General features: G+C 41.1%; 1 long non-coding RNA gene across 2 annotated transcripts; it reads right to left on the reverse strand.

Moving 5' to 3' along the window:
• Positions 1–20,736: 20,736 nt before the first annotated feature.
• Positions 20,737–22,274, reverse strand: LOC105009348. Of its 2 annotated transcripts, none has more exons than XR_004574676.1 (4): positions 22,155–22,274; positions 21,293–21,676; positions 21,041–21,090; positions 20,737–20,826 (listed from the first exon to the last, which is right to left on the reverse strand). It is a non-coding gene; the product is annotated as an uncharacterized LOC105009348 (long non-coding RNA). The 2 variants fall into 2 exon arrangements; XR_004574675.1 differs by having other exon boundaries at positions 21,035–21,090.
• Positions 22,275–24,929: the final 2,655 nt, after the last annotated feature.

Genomic DNA, 24,929 nt, shown 5'->3' on the forward strand with positions numbered 1-24,929 from the left:
CACCATCAAGTTTATACCCATCAAGGCCCAACTTTAACGAAACGCTCAGTGGATCCTCTCACTACTCTCCCATAGAGCTCCACTACTGTGGAATGATCTGCCTATAAAGGTTAGAGATGCAGACTCCGTGCAAACCTTCAAATGTCTACTAAAGACTGACCTCCACAGCCTGTTCTGTGATTAAGTGTAGTCTGGCCCAGGGGTGGGCACGGATACACAAATATTATTATCCAAAAGTAATTTAGCCTTCCAGTACTTATGTGGGTATTCATCCTTGCCCCACTTATTTCTTTGTACATATTCTGTATTTTTTTTAACTGAAATATATAGACCTGAATTTTATTTTTCTAAATACTATAAACATTTCTATCTCAAATTTTACCATGACATTTAAAAATATATATATATATATAATTTTTTAGGTCGTTTTTATAACACGCGCTCCTTCTCCTCAGTCAAAGCGGTGGTAGTGTAGTGGGGCTCAGTCAGTCAGAATGACGCAATATATACAGCATATCCTACTGTTAGAGAGTGGATGATAGTTAACTAACTCAAGGGAAGGTGGAATATATTTACTGAATTAATGTTACCTACAGAAAATTTGGCCACAAAACGCTGCGTGAAGTTTGGCTGTAGAATCTAAATGCGTTTGAGAAAAAACGGTGAGTTAAGTAACTAGCATATAGCTGGCCAGCTTAGCTAACTAGCTTTCCCAGACTGCTTCATCCAATAAACTCAGTGATGTGTTGATAAATATAGATTATGTGTCTACCACACTGCATCCTCCATATTCACACTTGCTCTTTCGTCATGTTAATGGTCAGGTCTTCTCCATTGTTGTCCTTGTCAATCTAAGGAATGCACTCTCAAAACTGTCCTTGTGTTTTCCTCTGTTTGAATTTAGAAGGACATGAGGTGTTGGACCACACCTCAGAATTACCAGGCTGAAAAGACTTGTAGCTGTCTCTGTCCAAAGACCTGGTTGTGTTGCAGATGACTGATGACTGATGATTCCTGCTGCCACTCCACTGATCACCAAACCCCCTGGATAGACTCTGGACACTGCCCACATGCATTTATTAATTACTACAAATTTTAAAATGTTCACCCGGCACAGCCAGAAGAGGACTGGCCACCCCTTCCGAGTCGGGTTCCTCTCTAGGTTTCTTCCTAAGTTTCGGCACCTTTTAGGGAGTTTTTTCTAGCCACTGTGCATCAACACTGTTGGTACTTGCTCCTTGGGGTTTCAGGCCGGGTGATTGGTAAAAGCACTTTGACAACTATTGATTTATAAATGTATTTGATTGATTAATTGACTACTCCCAGGGGAGGGGACTCTTGCTGAGTAATATTCTTGTAATATTCTTCCTACTATAATTGAAGGAAATGTTATATATTAAACATCACACATCCTTATGGATGTCCTCAAACAAGACCGAACATGGACTATGTATTTTTTTCATTGCGTCTCAAATTCCAGTAGTCAGTAATCTGAATGGTTAGACGGAGAGACATCTTGTCCTAACAGCCCAGGGGAGATAGGGGGCCCTGCTGCCACTGTTGCCCCTACTGAGGCTGAACTGGGGTTGTGAAGCTGGGCTGGGTTGTTTGACCGGGTCACTGCTGCTTCTGTTGGGCCTTGGGTGAGTGGGTGGGTCGGGGGGGGGTTGTAGGGGCTGGTTACTACTGACCCAGTTAACCTTTGGCTGGGGGTGTGAGGCTGGCCTGGGGTTTGGTTTGAGACTGAGGGTGTTACCTTGTTGAGGCTGGGCTGGGTGGTCATGCTGAGGGTTTTGCCCCTGTGGTTGTTGGGCTGGGGGGTCAGGCTGAGGGTGTTGCCCCTGTTGATGTTGGGCTGGGGGGTCTGGCTGAGGGTTTTGCCCCTGTTGATGTTGGGCTGGGGGGTCTGGCTGAGGGTGTTGCCCCTGTTGATGTTGGGCTGGGGGTCTGGCTGAGGGTGTTGCCCCTGTTGATGTTGGGCTGGGGGTCTGGCTGAGGGTGTTGCCCCTGTTGATGTTGGGCTGGGGGGTCTGGCTGAGGGTGTTGCCCCTGTTGATGCTGGGCTGGGGGGTCTGGCTGAGGGAGTTGCCCCTGTTGATGCTGGGCTGGGGGGTCTGGCTGAGGGTGTTGCCCCTGTTGATGTTGGGCTGGGGGGTCTGGCTGAGGTTGTTGCCCCTGTTGATGTTGGGCTGGGGGGTCTGGCTGAGGGTGTTGCCCCTGTTGATGCTGGGCTGGGGGGTCTGGCTGAGGGTGTTGCCCCTGTTGATGCTGGGCTGGGGGGTCAGGTTGAGGGTGTTACCCCTGTTGATGTTGGGCTGGGGGGGTCATGCTGAGGGTGTTGCCCCTGTGGTTGTTGGGCTGGGGGGTCAGGTTGAGGGTGTTGCCCCTGTTAGCCCCACCCCCACAGCCCAGCCTCACAACCCCAGTTCAGCCTCAGTAGGGACAACAGTGGCAGCAGAGCCCCCTATCTCCCCCAGGCTGTTAGGACAAGATGTCTCTCTACCTAACCATTTAGATTACTGACTGCCTAAACTTGGGCCACAATTACATGTAATCCATGTTACATTTAACAGATCTCTTTCTGGACTTTGCATAAGTGTGATGTTTCATATACTGTATGAATTTCCTTCAATAATAGTACTCCAAACTGTATCGTATACAGCAATTATTTTACCCATCAAGAGTCCTCTTGTATTCTATATTGCAACAGAGCATGTCCATAACAAACTTTCCCCAAATAAATCTGTGCATGTAGCTATTACTTAAATATGACTCTGTCTTGGTCTTTTGAGAAAATTAATGAGGTACAATAGGATCAATTCAACCACGTTGCTAACGCCAACAGAGTCCCTGGGAATTACAGCATTCTCCTTGAGACGTGGTTCTCAAACCTCTCCTGGGGACCTCCAGTCATTTCACAGTTTAGTTGTAGCTCTGATCCAACCCAACTGAATCAAGTGGTTTAAGGTTTTGATAAGTACCTGACACAGATTCAGGCTAGTTCTGGAATACATATAGTACATGGAATGGCTGCGTGTCTCCAAGAAACGTTTGGGAACAATATAGTACATCTTTCTTTTTTTGCCTTTAGCGTCACACTGCTACCAGACTCCTGATACAAATGATCAATTCTTAATCATACTTTGATTTTAATCAGGTCTCTAGTATGCCGAAGCAAAGCAACTAAATATACACACATTCCCAGCATCAGGACTGCTCTACTGTCCCCATGTTGAGATGCTGGGGGACAGTGATGCTGCTGGCCATTGTCCAACACCTACAAATCCACCTTCATCCATGAAATAACCTTCCATGTTCATGGAGACGTGGCAGACTATGTTTTAGTTTCAACTATTTTACTGTTCCTGAGAACAGATTTCATATGGAGGCTCTGGAAACATCCCACTTTAACACAAGGGTCTTGTATATTTTGTATGACAGATAAAAGTTCAGTTATGGGAGTTGTTGGTTTGTATATTAACACAATTAATTTGATGAAGGAAATAACATATGTAAATAAATGATTGGGCAAGGAAAAGAAAAGTATTTAATTGTTTACAAAAGTCATTGAAAAGTCAATGCTGATATTTTCTTTTGAATGCTAGCTGACTATTTCTTCTGAAGTATAACTCCTTTCACCTCAACGTTTCACTAATCACAATGTATGATCGTAATAGATAACCTTAGCAAATTGACCTCTGTCTGTGCACACTTTTCTACTTGTTGAATGAAATTTAAATGTATACAGAGTATAGGAACTGAATGTTAAGACAAAATTATATTTAGTCAGTTGAAAATACATTTTCATTTTGAAAGAAAAAATTATGTAGGGGTTGGGGTTAGGGCATCATTGAATGTAAAAATTAGGGACAAGTAAATGAACTCTCCATACAAGGGATATGCATACATCAAATAGCACTAACAGTAAAATGCATTGAAATGCAGAGTATTCAATAAAACTGGAAAGTTATATACAGGATGTCATTGGTTTAAAGGTGGATTAGGGAGTAACCGGCAGCATGAGCCACATCATTGATATGTACTGATAGGTTCGGCCCAACAACTGAACCTTGAGCTGCCACTCATAGATCCTGTTGAGGTGTAGACAGCTTGCTCTCAGATTTTGCACATTGTATTCAGTCAGGGAGATTTATTACGGACAGTCCTCAGACTTCAGATGCATCCTGCTTCCTTTGATCATCCTTGAGATCTGTAGAACTTGACTGGCAGTGTACAGTTTCTTAATCATGATCAATCAAGTGCATTCATATACCTTATTTTTCTCACTTAGCTGCACCTTTCCTGATCTGTAAGCTGGCAGGGCTACATATACCTGGATCAGATTAAATTTTTTCTGTGTCACTACACATTCAGAGCTTTCTTAGGGAGCCAGGGGAGGGTAAACGTCAACATCGCTAATTTATGATCAGCAGCACTGTCGCTATCGCCATCATAATCAACATTGGTGTCACTGTAATCAACATGCATGGTGTTAGAAGAATGACATGATGGAATTGAGTCAATGTCTTCTTAACCTCTGTCTTGTAGCTGTTTGTGATGGTCAGGGATAGACAGTGCTTCATTTGTAAATTTAGAGGTCCCGGATTACAAAGTGAATGTGGATCCTGTAAATCTTTGGAAGGATCGAGGAGCCGGATTGAACGAGCTGTAATGAGCACGGTGCTGAAATAACTGAGAAAAAGCCTCACGCACGTGCTGATAAATAAGTAGAAAATATAAATAGAATTAACAGAATGCCATAACACATCCATAACTTTCATCACTGCCAAAACTGGTCTGTGTACACATTATTTACTTTTGGGACTTACGGCGGATTCACACTATTCACGATGGGGGCGATGGCTCAATTCATTTCAACGAAAGGAAGCGTGGTGTGCGAGTAGCTTGTGGAGCGAAGAAAAGGTTCAGATTTTCCAACTTTATGCAAATCCACCGTGCCTATCCCTGGGGACTGACCAATCATGGCATTTTGCGTAGGTAGTTGTGAAATCCTCTCCATATAATTAAAATAACTCAGATAGTTGGTGCTTCTGGTATCAATACTAGATACATTAGCTAACTGGTGGCTACCTAATTTTAGCAAGCTGGTTTGCTAACTAGCATTGCAAGATGTAAGAATTACATCAATGAGACACATGAATTGAGTAGAGATACAGGAAACAGGAAACCTTGTCTGTCAAATGATGTTCATGTCCCAATGGGTACAGGATAAGAGTCGCCAAGATCAGAATCTGTATCCGAGGTCCCGGATCTGGATCCAGCATTAGTTTGATTGACTTATTGATTGAACCACCAAGACTCTTCCCAGAGCTGGCCCTCTGACCAACCTAAATGACCGATTATGGAGGTACTTGTTCAAGGAGGTGACCAAGGACACTAACAGAGAATCAGAGTTCCTCTGCAGCGATGGTAAAGATTGCCAGAAGGACAACAATCCCTGCAACACTCCATCAATCTGGTCTTTCAGTGGCAGGAAGTGGGAGACTGGTCAGGATTGAGGTAAGGATGAACCAAGCAAAATACACAGAGAGATCCCTGCAAAAACCCTGATCCAAAGCACACAGCACCTCAGACTGGGACAAAGATTCATTTTTCAACAACTCCAAGGATAAGTCTGTGAAAGTTCTTGCGTGGCCCAGCCAAAAAATGCACTTTGAACCACATTGAAATTCTGTGGAGAGACCTGATGAGCGCAGTTCACCAACACTCCCCAGCCAATCAGGAATAGCTTGAGAGAATCTATAAAAATCCAAAAAGCTTTAAGTTTTATTTGACATGGCACCCGGCTAGAGGCAAACACAAGAACACTGCTAATGGCGCTTCTTATGTACATGAGATATTTTTTTGTTTTCAGTCATCTGGAAGAGTTATAAAACTTATTTTTTGCTACATCAAAAAATTCTATTAATAAAAACAAAGGAGGAAGTGAAGGGGCCTGACTACTTTCCTAAGTATGGGTGGGGTTTACACGACAATCTCTTGGTCACCAAAAAACTAAGGTCTGTGTAGGAAAAAAAGTGCTTAACAAGACCTATGTGGATGTTAAGTGTGTGAGATGTTTAGTGGTTTCAAAACCTAACATCCTGTTGACATATTGAAGTTTACCCAATGCTCAGAGGTTGGAAATATGTGGTTTCACACCATAAAACCATGAACAGAGATGCATTCATACTCTGCACAGAAGAACTGTTTTAATAGTATACATTTCTCTGGTAAGTGACGCCAATTATTGGCTTATGTTTTGTGTTCTCAACAGTCTAGTGTTAAGTGCAGTGGCGGTCACTACCATTAGGCAAGGTAGGCAAACAATTCAAACTGAAATAAAATGTACAAAATATAATAACACATTGTTATTTATATTTATTTTTTGTCTTAAGATCTGATCGGGTTACTCAAAAGGATAATCAAATTCAGTCATGCCTTTTAATAGTTTACTCAGTCAGCCTGAGCCTGCTACACTGCTGTGGAGATGGAGAGCAAGATTTTTATAATATGAAACGCTCATGTTGATTATAATGACGCAAATATGATGGTGATAGCGACAGTGCTACTGATCACAAATTAGCGATGTTGACTTTTACCCTCCCCTGGCTCCCCAAGAAAGCTCTGACTGTTTAGAGACACAGAAAAACATGTCTGATCCAGGTTAATGTGGCCCCCCCAGCTGACAGATCAGGAAAGGTGCAGCATAGTGAGAAGAGGAAGGTACATAAATGCACTTGATTGATCATTATTAAGAAACTGTACACTTGAACAAAGTGGCTAAGTGCTTTGTGCTTCACTCTAGTTGTAACTTATAAGGCACTATGTACCCTGCAGACAATTTCTTTAATTGATCTACTCTACTGAAAAGGGCAGCAATGCAAGCGTCTTTCAAAGTGGCAGTTCCATTTAACAATACAGAAGGTATGTACAAAATGTTGCTGGTGTGGCTTTGATTAGGACAATACAGTAAAAAATTGTTGTTGGGGCCTCAACTAGTCTCTGCCTAGGGCCCCAGAATCTCTAAAACAGCCACTGTAGAAGACCCCTGGGCTTCTGGCCAAACTGTAGGGGTATCTAAGCATTATTTAGTAATGTTGGCGTAGGACTGTGTTCAACTGGATTTTTACCATCTTCTAATTTCAACAGTGTAACAGTGGTTCTAGTTTTTATTGAGCTGTAGGCTACTGAAGTTGCCATTCTTTCTGGGATTCTACCAATTTACTGACCTCAATAATGTGTACTTTACTATGTCTAATTAAAGACCTTTTTCCTACAGTGCATCTGTCTGTAGTTTAGACACGAGTTCAATGCTTGTGTAGAAAGGCGGTGTTTTTGTGTAGTTAGACAGTGTTTTGTAACACAGGGTTTTTCACGGCAGATCAGCTTTCTGCTGTGTTTATAGACATTTTTAACGCCTCACTGGAGACGTCATCATCTCAGTCTCCAAGAAGTCAAGGGTCACAGGACTTAATGACTACAGACCGGTTGTCCTGACCTCTGTGGTTGTAAGCGACCTTCACTGACCCACTACTAGACCTACTGGAGTTTGCCTACAGAGCCAACAGGTCTGTGGACGACACAGTCAGCATGGCTCTTCACTTCATCCTCCAGCATCTGGAATCACCTGGAACCAACGCCAGAATCCTGTTTTTGGGCATCAGTTCTGCATTCAACACCATAATTCCTGCTTTGTTCTAAGACAAGCTGTCCCAACTGGGAGTGCCGGAGTCCCCATGCAGGTGGATCACAGCCTTCCTGTCCAACAGGAGGCAGTACGTGAGCCTGGGGAAGCACCAGTCTGACCTCCTGACGATCAGCACTGGCTCCCCTCAAGATTTTGTCCTGTCCCCCGTACTATTCTCCCTGTACACCAACTAATGCACCTCTAGTCACCACTCTGTCAAGCTCCTGAAGTTTGCAGATGACACCACCCTCATCAGAATTCTTTCTGATGGAGATGAGTCTGCCCTGCAGGTGTGAGATTGACTATCTGGTGTCCTGGTGCAGTCAGAACAACTTGGAGTTCAACGCCATAAAGACAGTGGAGATGATAGTGGACTTCATGAGAAACTCAGCTGCCCTCCCCCCATCTCCCTGGGTGGTTCCCCAGTCAACTCTGTGGAGTCCTTTCACTTTCTGGGCACCATCATCGCCCAGGACTTCAACCTGAACCTCACCTCACTTACAAAGAAAGCTCAGCAGGGGATGTACAGTTGTGCTCATAAGTTTGCGTACCCTGGCAAACATTTTTACATTTTTGCCTTGATTTTGAAAATATGACTGATAATTTACTGATCATTGACTTTTATTAAAGGATAGTGATCATATGAAGCCATTTATTATCACATAGTTCTTTGGCTCCTTTTGAAATCCTAATGATAACAGAAATCTCCCAAATGGCCCTGATCAAAAGTTTGCATACCCTTGAATGTTTGACCTTGTTACAGACACACAAGGTGACACACACAAATTAAAGGTGAATTTCCCACATCTGTGGCTTTTTAAATTGCAATTAGTGTCTGTGTATAAATAGTCAATGGGTTTGTTAGCTCTCACGTGTATGCACTGAGCGGGCTAGATACTGAGCCATGGGGAGCAGAAAATAATTGTCAAAAGACCTGCTTAAGGTAATTGAACTTTATAAAGATGGAAAAGGATATAACAAGATATCCAAAGCCTTGCCAATGCCAGTACTGTTCAATCACTTATTAAGAAGAGGAGAATTCAGGGATACCAAGCCAAGGTCAGGTTGACCAAGAAAGATTTCACCCAAAACTGTCAGAAGAATTGTTCTGGATACAAAGAAAAACCCACAGGTAACCTCAGGAGAAATACAGATTGTGAAAGTGGTAAGTACTGATCTCTATTGGTGTGGTTTTGCATTAAAATTTTGGGGTAATATTTTTCACTTCTGACAATTTTATAGCTTTAGAAAGGCAATCAGCTAACGATGTTCACCCCACTTCTTTTAAATAGCAGTTATCTATTGGTCTACCTATTTAATCCCACAAGAAGGAAACATGCAATGGAATGTATCAGATTTAATCAATTAAAATCTAGTTAATATACTGTAGAACAACAAAATGCGGAGAAAGTAAAATAGTTTAAATACTTTCTGAATTCAACCTAGGTTGATATCAGGACTTTTAGATCATCTATCTATAGATGTTGCGGTAGGAAACAATACTCTGTATTTCACCAGAAGTGGTGATGAAATCACTCTTTCTCTGAGAAAGACCTACATGTGTGTGAGTGGTTGTTAGTGTGTGGTGTTATAAATGTACAGGACACCCAAGCACAGAAATGCATTTATAGTTTGCAACTTGCTAGAATGAAATTTAAGGGCATTGGTTTGTGTTGCATGTGAGGATTGTCAGGGTCAATGGGACAGAGGATTTTCACTCTGAGCCGGGGGGTCGGGGGACATAATGACCTGTCAGTAACATGGCCTGCTTTTGCCAAATCTACTCCCATGAAGAGTGGTCTTACACTGACAATGTATAACCCTGTTTCCAAACATTTTGAGAAGCTGTGTGAATTAAAATTAAATGCAATGATGTGCAAACCTTAAACGATTCATAGAATCCGGAAAAATCTCTGTATCCAAGGGACAAGGCTGAAAACCAATATTGGATGGTTTTGATTTACGGGCCCTCGGCAGGCCCACTGCATTAAGAACAGACATGATTCTGAAGGGGGCTCAGGACTCACAGCAAGGGCTCTGGAACACCTGCCACCTTCTCTGGGCTTGAGCTCAATTCAGATGGCCTGAGGCAAAGTGAAAACCTGTCCTGTCATCTGACAAATCAAAACTTCAAATTTTTGGGAATCATGGACACCACATCCTCCGGTCTAAAGATGAAAGGGGATATCCGGCTTATCAGTGCACAGTTCAAAAGCCAGCATCTGTGATGAAGGATCTTGGAGGACAGGCAGGCTTTCTTCAGCCTACTCAAAAAGTTTAGGCGCTGCTGCACCTGTTTCACCAGGGCTGAGGTATTGAGGGACCAGAAGAGGTCCTTAGAGACATGGACACCCAGGAATTTGAAGCTGGGCACACGCTCCACCTCAGTGCCATCGATGAGAACTGGGGCGTGACTGCAGCCATTAGACTTCCTGTAATCCACAATGAAATCCTTGGTCTTTGTGGTGAGGGCCAGGTTGTTATCAGCCCACCATGCTTCCAGGCACTTGACCTCCTCCCTGTAGGCTGACTCATCATTGTCACTGATCAGGCCTCCCATAGTGGTGTCGTCTGTGAACTTGACAATGGTGTTGGAACTGTGTACAGGAACGCAGTAGTGGGTGAAGAGGGAGTACAGGAGGGGGCTCAGCATACAGCCTTGTGGAACCCCAGTGTTCAGGATCAGGGTGGAGGAGGTGAAGTTGTCTAACCTGACAGACTGGGGTCTGTTGGTTAGGAAGTCCAAAATCCAGTTACAGAGAAAAGGGCTGATCCATCCCCAGGTGATGGAGTTGTATGACCAGCCTAGAGGGGATGATCTTGTTGAATGCTGAGCTAAAGTCTATAAACAGCATTCTCACATAGGTATTGGTTTTGTCCAGCTGGGTCAGGGCAGAGTGTAAAGCTGTGGAGATAGCATCCTCTGTAGACCTGTTTGACTGGTAGATAAACTCCTTGGGATCCAGTGTTGGGGGCGGCAGGAATTAAGGTGGGTCAGGATTATTCTTTCGAAGCACATCATGATTGTCAGGATGAGTGTTACAGGTTGGAAGTAATTCAGGCTTATACACTGGTTGTGGTCTTGAAGCACATTGGAACAACCACCTGGGCCAGTGACAGGTGAAAAATGTCAGTAAAGACCTCGGCCAGCTGCGCAGCACATGCTCTGAGCACACGCCCGGGGACGCCATTAGATCCAGCAGGCTTGCGTGTACATTCAACCCCTTTTACCTCAAGTAGGATTTACCCACATCTGAAACTGTTCTGAGAGTGATTTGTCTGTGCAGAACAAGGCTGTGGCAACTTTCCTACAGCATTAATTTACAATAGTGACCTGATGTACATGTTCCTAATGTGCATTGTGGGATTGTTGACGTGCCCTACGCTGCCTGCTGTTACCTACCTGGCTACCTACCAAACATTTTCGAATTTACTCTATATAAATTAATTGGTTAAATTCTACTTTAAGAGTTTACCAATGCAATATTTTTATCTGTTGACCTTTTACCTCACTTTTCTACACCAGGACATAATTAACGGAACTACCACCCCTGAACACACAAAGCAAAGTACAATTACTATGCCTTATCACTGTAATTGTTGTAGCTACAACATGGAGAACAATCATTTTCAGGTAAAGATAGCAGAGTTAGAGGCTCGGCTTCAGACGCAAATGTCAGGCAAAAACTATGTTAGTGTGGAAAAGGAAAAAACTGCGTCTGTGCCACCAGGAAGAAACAACAGTGTTGTTAGCCCCCCGGCACAGCTCCTGCAGCCAGGCAATAACTTTCTCTTTGTCACTGGGAAGAAATGCTGTAGACCAGTTAAATCTGTATCGCTGCTAGAGCCGACTGAGATTTTCAACAGATTTTCCCCACTCAAGGCCTGAGACGTTTTCCGAGGGGAATGATCGGCAGGCATTTTCTATTGGTGGGCCAGAAAAACTGAAAGTCATCAGTGATTCCATTACCCGCAGTATTAGACTAAAGAATCAGCACCCGATCGTACACTGTTTACCGGGGGGCAGAGCAACCGACGTAGCAGCAAATCTGGGGTTGGTGCTAGTGAAGTCTATAGCCTCACCATGAGATAGGGTGCAGGTCAGGCCACAGGCTGTTAGCCTGCCTGCTAGCATAGTGGAGTCTGTTGATAGCACAGCAAGAGTAGTGAGTACAGTTTTACCTATTGCCACTGTGACTCGTTCCAGGCTGAAAAAGTTAAACAAGGTAGTGCAAACAATAGCAACCTTATTAAGATAAAGCCTTCCTCCACCTCGGTCACAAATACAAATGACTGTATCACTTCGCATCTCAAAATGGGACTCCTAATGTTAGATCCCTTGCTCCAAAGGGAGTTGCAGTAAATGAATGAATCTCTTATCATAAACTAGATTTGTTATTGACTTGTGTGAAACATGGCTAAAGCCTGATGAATTCACTGCCCTAAATAGGCCTCTCCTCCTGGTTATACTAGTGATCATATCCCTCGTGCATCCCGAAAAGGAGGGGGGTGTTGCTAATATTTATGACAGTAAATATACATTTCTCTCAAACACATCACTGGTTTTCATTCTTTTGAAGTTTTACTCATCAAAGTTAACCAGGCTGATTATTCGTTTTACAGAGCTACTATTTACAGGCCCCCCGGGCCATACACAATGATCCTCAATAAGTTTCCAGAATTCTTGTCTAACCTTGTAGTCATGGCAGATAGTATTCACATTTTTGGCTATTTCAATATTCACATGGAAAAGTCCAATGATCCTCTTCAAAAAAGCTTTGAAGCCGTAACTGACTCAATGGGTTTTATCCAACATGTCTCATGTCTAACATACTGCCCCAATCACACCTTAGATATATATAAACTTGCTCCGCAAACAATGAGTTTCAAAAGCCGTACTATAAATTCTCGGACTTCAAATAGATTTATTGATATTCTTACAAGCTCACTCATCAACAACAGAGTAAATAAATCCGCAAAATAATCAAATCGATGATCTATACTCAACACTGTGAAAGACTATTGAAACTAAAGAAATATGCAACAAGAAACCTGCTCCCTGGTACACAGACAATACTAGAGCACTCAAGCAAGCCTCCAGAAAATTGGAGCGAAAGTGGCGCTCCACCAAGTTGGAAGTATCCAGACTAGCCTGGATAGACAGTACACTACAACACCGAAAATCCCTCACGTCTCCTCGATCAGCTTATTTCTTCAACCTGATTGAGGTGAACAAAAACAATCCAAAATGTCTCTTTGATACAGTTGCAAAGCTAACAAAAAAAGCAATGCTCAACAAGTGAAGTGGGACTTCACTTTAGTTGTAATGAATACATGAACTACTTTGATGAAAAGATCATCACCATTAGAAAACAAATAACTGACTCCTCAAATAGTTATAGTCTCCAAAATCTCAGTTGTCCTAAGAATGTCCTGAACCTCCCTGACCAGGTGTCAATGGGGACACTTTAAGTTTTTGATTCTGTATCGCTCAACACATTCACTAAATTTGTAATGAGTTCTAAACCCACAAATTGTCCCGATTCCAACAAAATTACTTTAGGAGCTATTTCCTGTGCTAGGTTTGCCAATGTTGGACATAATAAATTGTTCCCTTTCCTCCAGATGTGTACCAAACTCATTAAAAATAGCGTAAATTAAGACTCTTCTAAAAAATTATATCTGGATCCTGACATATTAAACAATAATAGGCCAATATCGAACCTCCCATTCCTCTCAAAACTCTTAGAAAAATGTGTTTCCCAACAACTGAATGCCTTCCTGAAGACAAATAACAATCTATGAAATGCTCCAGTCCAGTTTCAGATCCCATCATTGTACTGAGACTGCACTTGTAAAGGTAACAAGTGACCTCCAACTGGTCTCAGACAAAGGTTCCACATCCGTCCTGTTGCTTCTTGATCTTAGTGCTGCTTTTGACACTATTGATCACTCCCTTCTCTTAGAGAGATTGGAAACCCATATTGGGTTACGTGGACATGTTCTAGCCTGGTTTAAATCTTATTTATCTGAAAGATATCAGTTTGTATGTGTGGATGACACATCCTCTGACAAATCAAAGGTATGTTTTGTTGTTCCTCAAGGCTCGGTTCTGGGCCCATTATTGTTTTCACTATATATGTTGCCACTGGGTGATGTAATCCGGAATCACAATGTCAATTTTCACGGTTATGCTGATGACACACAGTTATATATTTCAATGAAGCATGAAAAAAATAAAAATAATTAGCTACTTTGGAAGCATGAGTTTCAGATATTAGGAAGTGGATGACAGAGAACGTCTTGTTTTTAAACTCAAGAAAAACTGAAATGCTTGTTTAAGGACCCAAGAAACTAAGAGCTTTGTTGGCGGATCTCACTGTAAATCTCGACGGCTGCATGGTCGTATCTCAAAAAACTGTAAGAAACCTCTGCGTTACCCTTGACCCTGACCTCTCCTGAACATATAATATATGTCTCAAGCATTGCTTATTTTCATCTTCGAAACATTGCAAAAATCTGAAACGTTCTTTCAAAAACAAATGCAAAAAAACGAATCCATGCTTTTGTTACTTCTAGATTACTGCAATGCTCTTCGTTCCGGTTACCCTGACAAATCAATAAATAAACTTAAAATAGTGCTGCACACGGCTGCTAGAACCCTCTAAAACACGATTTTTTTCCACTCACTTTTCCCCACAATGGAACATCTCCCTTCCACTCTGAAAGTCCCCTGAATATTTCAAGACAATCTACAGTGAACAGAGACTGCAAGAAACTCTTAAATTCTGGAATAGAGAACTTTGACTGCGGACGTTCCGTAATTCTATGACGCCATAAAAGTTGCTGTTTTGTTTAACTATTTCAAGCCTTTTTTCCACTATATATTATTCTCTATATTCAGTTAAATCCACGGTCCGGATAGGCCAAGCACAACGAGGGACTTATTGAATACCCAATAGAAAGGTGAAATAGAAATAAGGTATGAACCGCCAATCAGTATGTAAATTCTGATTGGTAGGCTATTGAAATGCAGCACAAGACATGCCGAAGGACTTTATAACAATAAAAATACATGTATGTTTTAAAGGACAACATTGTACAAATACAGTCCACAAGGTAGATAATGTATGTACTAGAAGCTGTACTCACATTAAAACATAATTTCAGCATGTTCTAAATGTAACATTAGCTGATAAAGATACACAGGATCACATTAATGATGTGTGATTTTTCTTTTGCCACGGTGATCTTCCTTTGAGAAATGCAAAGAGCTGTTAAGAACTCCCTCTTCCCCTCCCTGTTAAAAGAAAATATAATAATTGTTTTAACAAATTAGTGGAATTTGCATTTAACAGTTTAGAACTAGTCAACAGCCACGATTTGACTACAAAATATTGTCAAAAAGGAAGGAGCCTAGTTTTGGTAGAGTTCTGTTTAACATCAATTATCAATTATTAGGATTAAAGATCAATTACTCATAAATACCTGTTCATCATTGCTGTGTCCCTGGTCTGTTTTTATTCTGTCTGATTCATTGTTTCCTGTAGGTACAAGTAAACTATTTTTAAAATGTGATATAACAAGAATGATCAATTGTAATTTCTTCAGAGAATATTTCTAGGCTATATTCGAATAATATAAATGTAATATAAATAAATGTAATTTGTGTAAAATATTATTATATATTGGGTATACAGAAATGTATTTCATAAATTGACAAAAAATACAGTATGAATGTAACGTAGTTGGTTAAAACACATACTATATAAGGAATGTATAGGATTTTAATTTTAACTCTTACCTTTTCTGTGAAGGATCCAGGAAAGAATAAAGGCCAACAGTCCCACTAAAGCAGCACTGAGAAGACAGAAAATGGCCATCCTCACCCAGCACTGCCCTGAACACCCAGTAGGACCGTCTGAAGACTCAGGAGGACCTGTTGAACATCCATCCAGTTTTTCTGTGTAAACACCAAATACAAATGAATGCATTTGCTTGTCATCCACTGAGAAAATCAATCATGAAACCACCCTGCAATGCTGAAGAGAAGATACACTACCATCATTATCACTTTTAGATGAAACAAAACACTTGTCATATTTAAGAACGTAACCGGATCCAACTTTAAGTTCTATGTCGATTCCTGAAGTACAATAGTAGAATCCCAGCAAAGACTTAGTAATGTTGCTGATGTTCAGACTGATGGTGCCGTTGTCCTCTAACTTTGTGCTGAATGCATTGTTGTTGCCGTGGAGGAATTTATTTAGAACTTCCTTTTTCTTAACTTCACTCTGTTTGGCCGATATGATGACAAAGGGTGTCTTGTTGCTCTCTTGTCCGAACCACTTTGTTGAGTTCTTGTGAGGTACGTTACAGGACATACAGACAGTATCCCCAGGTTTGACCACTCTGGTCATATTTGAGGACACTGAAGAGACCCCTGGAGAAACACAAAAAAAAAACCTGATGGACAAGACTGACCAAAATAATTGTGTAACTATTTGTTTAGGTTGACATACTGTTACTCTTCTGGTAACAATTGATATAGTTCAATCAGGCCTAACTAACTACATTGTAATCTGTTAGAAGTACCTGTAATTTAATATTATATTTCAACGATCCTGACTAACAGCTATATTCACTCTGCTGAATTTTTGCAGCATAAAAACACATCATGTGGAAATGCAAAAAATATGACATTAGCAATACCAGGTGTTTTGACTGTTTTGCCTCAAAATAATCGAAACACCTAGCCCTAATTGTCAGGTAATAACGTAATAGGTTAATAACTGTTTGAAGAAAAGTTTTAACAAAGCATCACTTATTGTTACATAGGAGGGTCATGAAAGACTCATGAAGAGAGGATAGAAATTCAGTCAGTATGATTGATGTAGAGGTGAATAGACAGGCAGGCTACTTACAGTGTAGGACAATCAGGACTATCAACTGCATCTCCATATTAACTCACATTCACTGGCGTGACTGAGACACTTGACTATTCCACTGGAGGGTCTTTCTTTTCGTTACCATACATGGACAGATACAAAGAGCGGCAAAGTCATTGGTTGACTGAATGTAATGTCCCCTCCCAGACTGGTTTGCCCCCCAAGACCACAGGATTTATCATTATTGTTACTGATAAAGACATAGATGATGTGTTAGTGAGAAATATTTTAAACATTATTGTGAACATGACAAGTTCAAATAAAAGGTTACTTAATGTTCAGCAAGAACCGCTCTAAATTATGTTTGCCGTCTTGTTGATCTGTCTTCCTACCATCTTCTGAATTAATCCAGTGAGATGATGCCCTGTCAGATGATAAACAACATAGTGGTTGAACCAATGTTGTTGAAGTATCAACATTGTCAACAGTATCAGTTATCTGTCCTGCTGCCTTGTCATCCACTAAGACAGTGTTTTTACCCCTGGGGGTCTAGGGCGGTCCAGGGGTCTGGGTAGCTGGTTCTGGTGTTGCAACAGCATTGGGTTGAGTCTGGTCCTCTGCTCTGTCAGAAAGAACTGCCTACTCTTTCCTACTCAATGAAGCATCACATGACCTTAATACCCTGCCCCTTCCTTAGTGCTCATAATACTGTAGGGCAGAGATTGTGAAAGTGGTAAATACTGACCTCTATTGGTGTGGTTTTGCATTACAATTCTGGGACAGTTTATTTCACTTCTGAGAATTTTGTCACTTTTAAAAGGCAATCAGCTAAAGATCATTCACCACACATCTTTTAAATAACAGTTATCAGTTGGTCTTTCTAATTAATTCCATCAGAAGGAAACATGCAATGGAATGTATTAGATTGAATCAATTCAAATATAGTTAATTAACTGTTGAACAACAAAATGTGGAGAAAGTAAAAGGGTTTGAATACAAGTCCAACCTTGGTTGATATGAGGACCTTTAGATCATCTATCTATAGACGTCGTGGTTGGAAACAATACTCTTTATTACACCGGACGTGGTGATGGAAACAGTCTCTCTCTGAGAAAGACCTACATGTGTGTGAGTGGTTGTTAGTGTGTGGTGTTATACATGTACAGGACACCCAAGCACAGAAATGCATTTATAGTTAGCAACTTGCTAGAATTAAATTTAAGGGCATTGGTTTGTGTTGCATGTGAGGCTTGTCAGGGTCAATGGGTCAGAGGATTTTCACTCTGGGATGGGGGTGGGTCAGTAACATGGCCTGCCCCCATCCAAATCAACTCATGACAACAGGAAAGGACCAAAGTCTGGCATATTTTCTTTGTCCTTTAAAGGGGTCTTATGCTGCAAAGATTTTATTTTTGCCTCAGTGTTTCAACAATCACTGTATGATCAAGTTAAAAGTAAGTGACATTAGTATTTCATATTGAAACTCACCAGTATCTGTGCACTCTTCTCTCCTTGACCCGTTCACACTCTATAACATTTGTAGGGAACGACATTACCTCACACAGGAAGCAGCATGGGTACTTATCCAGACACTGGGCTGTTCATTCAGCCATCTCTGGGCTCTTGGCCGCAACTTTCCTTCTGGGAAGTTCCGATCTATGCAGTCAAACCTCTTCTCTGTCCTGGAACCTCAATAGTGGAACCATCTTCCTCTGGAGGCTAGGATAGCACAGCCCTTTTCCATTGTCAGAAAACATCTGAAACCTTTCATTTTCATAAAGGACTTAATATAGTTCCATTGTCACCACATCTGCTGTCTGTCCTCTATGTAAACTTTTGTTATGTTTATTATGTGTTTGATCTTCTTTCCAGTGCTGACTTTGCCAATATTTGATTATGTATACGATATTACTAATAACAACACTACCTTTGCAATTTTATTAATAGCAATACCTTTGGCAATGAGCTTGATACACAGTACCAATCAACCCTGTAGAAGAAAGGAGAACCAAATGTGGAGGCTGGGGTGGTGGGTGGAGTCCGGAGTGGTGGGTGGAGCCCGGGGTGGTGGGTGGAGCCCGGGGTGGTGGGTGGAGTCTGGGGTGGCGGGTGGGTTTAGTAACCCAATGCTAAGACAACCAGCAGAGCAGCAGACAAACAACCCTGACCGACTTCAACAGACCATGTTAGATTAGAGAATCTTGACAGTGGTGATCCAGAGGTCAGATGATGCACCCTTGATGCAGCCCAAACCCACTCATGTTCCCTGGCTCAATTAGCTATTTTCATTAATACATCTTTAGGGACTGATCATTGTTATGTCATGGGGAATCTGGAGAAAAAGACCCCATAATATGAAAATGTCTAACCCTCCCCTAAAGCAAAAAATATTTAATATCACCCTAAAAGTGGAAATATTAAAACGTTTATAGCCTTGATAAGGTAGCCTGTATAATAAAAAGCAGAAAGTATTCTTACTTATTCATGCCTGAAAACTCGAGCCCATATTTTAGGGTTGCAAATAGACTTCCAGATCACTCAAACCATTTTAGCTCTAGCAGGATTTACACCTAGGTGACACTGTTCTGAGAGTGATTTGTTTGGGCAGAACAAGGCTGGGACGACTTTCCTACAGTATTCATTCACAATATAGTGACCCGATGTACAAGATCCTGCACAGAGTTGTGACTTATGTTCCTTTGTCCCGTTCTTCGTCGTCCATTTCCACAATGTGAAGCAATATGTTTCTCGATGGCACAGTGCCGTTGTTGGGATCAAGTCGTGTCCCTGATATTCATCGGTATATTAAAACAGGAATACCATAACTGGAGTTCAGCATGCAGTCCTGAAACCATTTTCTTTCTTCATGATGTTTGTAAAAAGAGCGAAACAACTCATAGGCCTACTGATTGTGTAACCATCTACATGGACTGTTCTCTACATTCATACTGAAAGTGGTACCATCCACATGGACTGTCTACTATTTGGTAGCAGCAACTCCTCCTCCACACGGTTCCTCTCACTTTCCCCCCAATGCAACATCTCCCTTCCACTCTGAAAGTCCATTTAATATTTCAATACAATTGGCTTTGAACAGAAACTACAAAGAAACTCTTAAATTCTAAGGTATAGAACTTAGTTTACCACAGTGGTCCTTCCATAATTCGTCAAACACCATGAAGGTTGCTGGTTTTTTGTAGCTTTTTCAAGCCTTTTTTCCACTTTATTTTGTGTTATATCCATAATCTGGAGACACCAAGAACAAATAGGGATTTAGGGGAATAGCCAATAGATAGTTGGTATAGAAATAAATTATGTTCCACCAGTCAATGTGTAAACTCCAAAAGCCTGACAGATATACTACTGAAATGTAATCCATTAAATGACCCTCCCCTTCAGGACTTCGTGAAGGAGGAGCGGAACAGCGGAGTCAACGAAGTGTGTATTTTAATAAAGATAAAGTAACGCACAAATACAAAAGTCTGACCCAGCTCGTAGAACGAGACAATCACACACAAAGACCAGGGGAGCAGAGGGAACAGATATACTGGGGGGAATCCTAGTAAATGAGGACCAGGTGTGCGCTAAACAAGACAACAGGTGAGATGAACTGATGAGATGGGCGGTGGTGTCAGAAGGCCGGAGAAGTCGACTGAAGCCTGCCCTCTGCAGGGGAGGACAGGCAGCAGAGGGCGCACTTGTCACACTCCCTTGGACTTAATACAAAAATGTAAACTCTCAAGACTGACATTTTAAAAAGCATGACCCTCGTATGTCAAGGAAACCCAGGACAAATATAAATGTAATACTTTTGGTTGATTCCTTGGAATACTTAGGGAAGTCTAATAGTACATTCCAATGTGGGGAAATAACAATGTTGCTCGGAGCATATTTGATAGTGGCCTTTAATGCTCATCTTTATTTGGGCAGGTGACTGTATGCAGTTAATAGGCCACAGTTAAGGTGTTTTTTTTCAATTAGAACACAAAACTAGACATGCTAAAGGACATTGTAGCAATAAAAGGCATGTATATTTAATAGGACAACATAGTACAACTGCAGTACACAAGGTAGATATCTGTACTAGAAGCTGTATTCACATTAAAACATAATTTCAGCATGTTCTAAATGTAACATTATCTGATAAAGATACACAGGATCACATTAATGATGTGTGTTTTTTCTTTTGCCACGATGATCTCCATTTGACAAACAGAAGGAGGTGTAATGCACTTCCTGTTCCATACCCTGGAAATTAAAAATTGCATATTGTTTTTCATGCATTATTACAGGTTTAAACATATAACAATTCACCGAATTTGCATCTGACCATTTAGAACTAATCAACAGCTTGGATTTGAATAAAACATTAAAAAGGAAAGAGTCTAGTTTTGGTAAAGTTCTGTTTAACGTTATGCACAATCATTAGGATCAAAGATCAAGTACTCATAAAAACCTGTACATCGTCGCTGTGTCCCTGGGCTGTTTTTATTCTGTCTGATTCATTGTTTCCTGTAGATACAAGTAAACTATTTTCAAAATGTGATATAACAAGTTTGATCAATTTAAATTTCTTCAGAAAACACTTCTAGGCAACATTCATATAATAGAGGTTAAATATGAAGAATTGTAATTTTAAATATATTTTATATATCATCCACTGAGAGAATCAATCATGAAACCACCCTGCAATGCTGAAGAGAAGATACACTACCATCATCATCATCTCTTTTAGGTGAAACACTGCCCTTCTCATATTCAAGAATGTAACCGGATCCAACTGTAAGTTCTTTGTCGATTCCTGAAGTACAATAGTAGAATCCTAGCAAAGACTCATTCATCTTTGTGATGGTCAGACTGATGGAGCCATTGTCCTCTAACATTGTGCTGAATGCACTGTTGTTGCCATGGAGGAATTTATTTAGAACTTTCTTTTCGTTAACGTCATATTGTTTGGCCGATATGATGACAAAGGGCGTCTTGTTGCACTCTTGTCCAAACCACATTGTCGAGGTCTTCATAGGTACGTTACAGGACATACAGACAGTCTCCCCAGGTTTGACCACTCTGGTCATAGTGGAGGACACTGAAGAGACCACTGGAGAAACACAAAAAAAAACCTGATGGACAAGACTGACCAAAATAATTAACAATTTGTATAGGTTAACATACTGTAACACTTTAGGTAACAATTGATATAGTTCAAACAGGCCTAACTAACTACATTGTAAGATGTGTTAGAAGTACCTGTAATGTAATATTATATTGCAACGATCCTGACTAACAGATATGTTCACTCTAATAAATATTTGCAACATAAAAACACATCATGTGGAAATGCCAAACATAAGACAATTGCAGGACCAGGTGTTTTGCCTGCTTTGCCCCAAAATAACCGAAATACCTATCGCTAATTTTAAGGTAATAAAATAGTAGGATAGCACCTGTTTGCATTAAGGTTTTACCAAAACATCACTTATTGTTACATAGGATGGTCATGAAAGACTCATGAAGAGAGGATAGAAATTCAGTCAGTATGATGGATGTAGAGGTGAATAGACAGGCAGGCTACTTACAGTGTAGGACAATCAGGACTATCAACTGCATCTCCATATTAACTCACATTCACTGGCGTGACTGAGACACTTGACTATTCCACTGGAGGGTCTTTCTTTTCGTTACCATACATGGACAGATACAAAGAGTGACAAAGTCATTGGTTGACTGAATGTAATGTCCCCTCCCAGACTGGTTTGCCCCCCAAGACCACAGGATGTATCATTATTGATACTGTTAAAGACATAGATCATTTGTTAGTGAGAAATATCCTAAACATCATGGTGGACATGACAAGTTCAAATAAAGTTATTTAATTAATTTTTCCTTAAATATCCTAAATATTGTTCTCCCTCTTTTTGTTGATCTGTCTTCCTACCTCCGGCTGAATTAATCCAGTGAGATGATGCCCTGTCAGATGATAAACAACATAGTGGTTGAACCAATGTTGTTGAAGTATCAACATTGACAACAGTATCAGTTATCTGTCCCACTGTCTTGTCATCCACTAAGATAGTGTTTTACCCCTGGGAGTCTAGGGGGGTCCAGGGGTCTGGGTAGCTGGTTCTGGTTCTAGTTTTGCAGCAGCATTGGGTTGAGTCTGGTCCTCTGCTCTGTCAGAAAGAACTGCCTACTCTTTTCTACTCAATGAAGCATCACATGACCTTTTTACCCTGTCCCTTCCTTACTGCTAATATTACTGTATGTCAGAAATTGTGAAAGTGGTAAATTTGAATTTTGCATTACAATTCTGGGGCACTGTATTTAACTTCTGAGAATTTTGTCGCTTTTGAAAGCCAATCAGCTAAAGATCATTCACCACGCATCTTTTAAATAACAGTTATCAGTTGGTCTTTCTATTTAATTCCATCAGAAGGAAACATGCAATGGAATGTATCAGATTGAATCAATTCAAATCTAGTTAATTAACTTTAGAGCACAACAAAATGTGGGGAGGGTAAACAAATGATAAAAGATAAAAGTTCAAATACAACGATAACTACACCAGTGGGTTTGAATACTTTCTGAGTTCAACCTTGGTTGATATGAGGACCTTTAGATCATCTATCTATAGAGACGTCGTGGTTGGAAACAATACTCTTTATTACACCAGACGTGGTGATGGAAACAGTCTCTCTCTGAGAAAGACCTACATGTGTGTGAGTGGTTGTTAGTGTGTGGTGTTATACATGTACAGGACACCCAAGCACAGAAATGCATTTATAGATTGTAACTTGCTAGAATGAAATATAAGTGCATGAGGGGCGGGGCAAAATGATCTGTCAGTAACATGGCCTGCCCTTGCCAAATCTACTCTCATGACAAAATGAAAGAATCAGACCATGAAATGAAGAAACACTTCCTTTCATAGACACTTTTCTTACCATGTCAATTTCTCTGAAATTACACTGAAATGTACAACCAAGACTGGTCTTACACTGAAATGTACAACCAAAACTGGTCTTACACTGAAATGTACAACCAAGACTGGTCTTACACTGAAATGTACAACCAAGACTGGTCTTACACTGAAATGTACAACCAAGACTGGTCTTACACTGAAATGTACAACCAAGACTGGTCTTACACTGAAATGTACAACCAAGACTGGTCTTACACTGAAATGTACAACCAAGACTGGTCTTACACTGAAATGTACAACCAAGACTGGTCTTACACTGAAATGTACAACCAAGACTGGTCTTACACTGAAATGTACAACCAAGACTGGTCTTACACTGAAATGTACAACCAAGACTGGTCTTACACTGAAATGTACAACCAAGACTGGTCTTACACTGAAATGTACAACCCTGTTTCCAAAGATGTTAAGAAGCTGCATGAAATTTAAATTTAAAAAATAATCTAATTATGTGCAAACCCTATTATGACCCTATACACCCTATATTCAATAGAAGATTTTACATAAATTACATATGAAATGTTGAAACCCTCTGCGGGCCCACTGCATTAAGAACAGACATGATTCTGAAGGAGAAATTTCACTGCATGGGTTCAGGAACCCCTCCGACAACCATTGTCTGTGAACACAGTACATCACAGCATCCACAAACGCAAGTTTAAACTGTACCATGCAAAGAAGAAACCATATACAAACAAGATCCAGAACCGCCGCCGCCTTCTCTGGGCCTGAGCTCATTTCAGATGGACTGAGGCAAAAATATCTGTCCTGTGGTCTGACAAATCAAAAATGTTGTTTATTTTTGGGACTCATGGACACCACATCCTCCGGTCTAAAGATGAAAGGGGATATCCGGCTTATCAGTGCACAGTTCAAAAGCCAGCATCTGTGATGAAGGATCTTGGAGGACAGGCAGGCTTTCTTCAGCCTCCTCAAAAAGTTTAGGCGCTGCTGCACCTGTTTCACCAGGGCTGAAGTATTTAGGGACCAGGAGAGGTCCTCAGAGATATGGACACCCAGGAATTTGAAGCTGGGCACACGCTCCATCTCAGTGCCATCGATGAGAACTGGGGCGTGAGTGCAGCCTTTAGACTTCCTGTAATCCACAATGAAATCCTTGGTCTTTGCATTGAGGGCCAGGTTGTTGTCAGCGCACCATGCCGCCAGGTGCTTGACCTCCTCCCTGTAGGCTGTCTCATCATTGTCACTGACCAGACCTCCCATAGTGGTGTCGTCTGCAAACTTGACAATGGTGTTGGAACTGTGTACAGGACTGTTCTCTACATTCATACTGATAGTCTAACCCTCCACATGGACTGTTCTCTACATTCATACTGATAGTCTAACCATCCACATGGACTGTTCTCTACAT

This window comes from Esox lucius, chromosome 17, assembly GCF_011004845.1.
Source record: "Esox lucius isolate fEsoLuc1 chromosome 17, fEsoLuc1.pri, whole genome shotgun sequence".
Classification (NCBI taxonomy): domain Eukaryota; kingdom Metazoa; phylum Chordata; class Actinopteri; order Esociformes; family Esocidae; genus Esox; species Esox lucius.